The sequence below is a fragment of the Chiloscyllium plagiosum genome, chromosome 42 (assembly GCF_004010195.1).
Source record: "Chiloscyllium plagiosum isolate BGI_BamShark_2017 chromosome 42, ASM401019v2, whole genome shotgun sequence".
Taxonomy (NCBI): Eukaryota; Metazoa; Chordata; class Chondrichthyes; order Orectolobiformes; family Hemiscylliidae; genus Chiloscyllium; species Chiloscyllium plagiosum.
Window position 1 is genome coordinate 11296955 of NC_057751.1, and position 2708 is coordinate 11299662.

Sequence of the window (2708 nt, forward strand, 5' to 3'; positions counted from 1 at the left end):
CTTCCAAATAAACCTGTTGGACCACAACCTTGTGTTGTGTGATTTTTGTAACTTTGTAAACCCCAGTCCAACACCAGCACGACCTCACCATGACTTTAAGGGGAACACATAGGATAAAAAGGCGAAATCTGTTTCTGACTCTAGGACTAAAATACAAGGTCTAAAATTTGGAGCCACACCTCTCCTGAGGTAGGGGGACCCCTAGGGGAGCCCATCTTCCAAATAAACCTGTTGGACCACAACCTTGTGTTGTGTGATTTTTGTAACTTTGTAAACCCCAGTCCAACACCAGCACGACCTCACCATGACTTTAAGGGGAACACATAGGATAAAAAGGCGAAATCTGTTTCTGACTCTAGGACTAAAATACAAGGTCTAAAATTTGGAGCCACACCTCTCCTGAGGTAGGGCGTACCCCTAGGGGAACCCATCCAACAAGGCCATATGGATAGGACTCAATAATAGGAAGGGTCCCATCAGTTTGATGGGATTGTACTGCAGACCCGCCAACAGCCAGCAGGAGATAGAGGAACAGATATGTGGACAAATAATGTTAAGACAACAGGGTTATTGTGGAAGGTGATCTTAACCTCCCCTGTGTTGACTGGGACTCATTTACTGTTGAGAATGTGGTGCTGGAAAAGCACAGCAGGTCAGGCAGTGTCCGAGGAGCAGGAGAATCAACGTTTTGAGCATAAGCCCTTCATCAGGATTCCTGATGAAGGGCTTATGACTGAAGCATCGATTTTCCTGCTCCTCGGATGCTGCCTGACCTGCTGTGCTTTTCCAGCACCACACTCTCCACTCTGATCTCCAGTATCTGCAGTCCTCACTTTCTCCCTGGGACTCAGTTAGCGCCAGGAATCTGGGGGGTGGATGGGGGTGTTGGAATTTGTTAGGTGTTTCCAGAACAGTTTTTGGAAACAGTAGCTGAATAGTCCAATTAAGGAAGGGGCCATACTTGACCTGAATATTGGGGAATAAGCTGAGCCAGGTGATCAAAGGAGAGTATTTTAGGAACAGTGATCACAATTCCATAAGTTTAACGTTAGTTATGGATACAGATAAGAGTTGTCCTCAGGGAAGGCTAACTGCCACAATATTAGACAAGAACTTGGGAATGTAGATTTGGGTGGAGTATTGAAGGTAAATCCACAGGCAAGTTGGAAACTTTTCAAACCTAGGGTTTTAGTTCTGCTTTCAGTTGTTGAAGTTGTGGTTTTGGGACTGAAGCGGCAAGATACAGCTGTCTCTCTGCTGCCACAAACGGCTTGAATTCTGTCCTTGCTGGATTCATTCTGCCTGTGTTCCTTCTGGAATGGAAGGAGATCGTAAGTAAGGGAAATTTGGTTTGCCCAATTGGCCTTTGCCAAGGGTGTGTCTGTGAGATGCTGCTCTATTAGAACAGTTAATGAGTAGTGGTTAAATAATTTTTTTTTTAAAGTTTTTAAATAAAGTTAAATTTATGCCTTTTTTCGTTTGTGTTTTAATTTAGTGTAAGGATTAAACGTTTTCTGCTTAAAACCTAATAGTTTGATCAATCAAATCTGGATCACAATGCCTAACACTTGCCTTTTAAACAAGTTAAAAGTTAGGGTGTAGGCTATCTCCTTGATAAGCTTTAAGGGGGTTTCGTCTGGTCCATAACAAGTGACAAAGATGATTGATGAGGGTAGAGGGCTGGATGTTGTCTACACGGATGTTAGGAAAGCGTTTTGCATGATTCCTCATGGCAAGCTGATCCAGATGGTGAGGTAACATGTGATCCATGGTGAGCTAGTAAGATGGCTACAGAACTGGCTTGGTCATAGAAGACAGAGGGTAATGGTAGCAGGGTACTTTTCCAACTGGACATCTCTGACTCATGATGTTCCACGGGGATCCGTGCTAGGATCCCTGTAGTTTATAATTTATATAGAAATGATTTGGCGGAGAGTGTAGGTAGTCTGAATAGTAACTTTGCAGACAACACCAAGATGTGCTGTTCCTCATTCCTGATGAAGGGCTTATGCCTGAAACGTCAATTCTCCTGCTCCTTGGATGCTGCCTGACCTGCTGTGCTTTTCCAGCACCACAATCTCGACTCTGATCTCCAGCATCTGTAGTCCTCACTTTCTCCTAGTTTGCTGGAAGTGGCAACACAAGTGGATAAGGTGGTAAACAAGACATACAGCATACTTACCTTCATCAGTCAGGGCATAGAGTGTAAAAATTGGCAAGGCATGTTGCAGCCGGATGTGGAATATTGCGTCCAGTTCTGGTCACCACACTATCAGAAAGATGTGGAGGCTTTGAAGAGGGTACAGAAAAGATTCTCCAGAATGTTTCCTGATTTGGAGGCTATTAGTTATGAGGAGACATTGGACCCACTCTGATTGTTTCCACTTGAACATTGGAGGCTGAGTGGTGACCTAATGGAAGTTGACAAAATGATGGAAAGCATTGATAGAATGGTTAGTTGGAGTTTCTTTCCCAGGGTAGAAATGTCAATTACAAGGGGATTTAGGTTTAAGGTAAAAGAGGGAAAGTTTAGAGGAGATGTGAGAGGCAAATGTTTTTCACACAGAGTGTGGTAAGTGCCTGGAATGTGCTTCCAGAAGGGGTGGCACAGGTGGATACAATAACAATGTTTAAGAGGTATCTTGACAATTACATGAATAAACAGGGATTACAGAGATATGGACCGCACAGAGGCAAAAGGTCTTTGG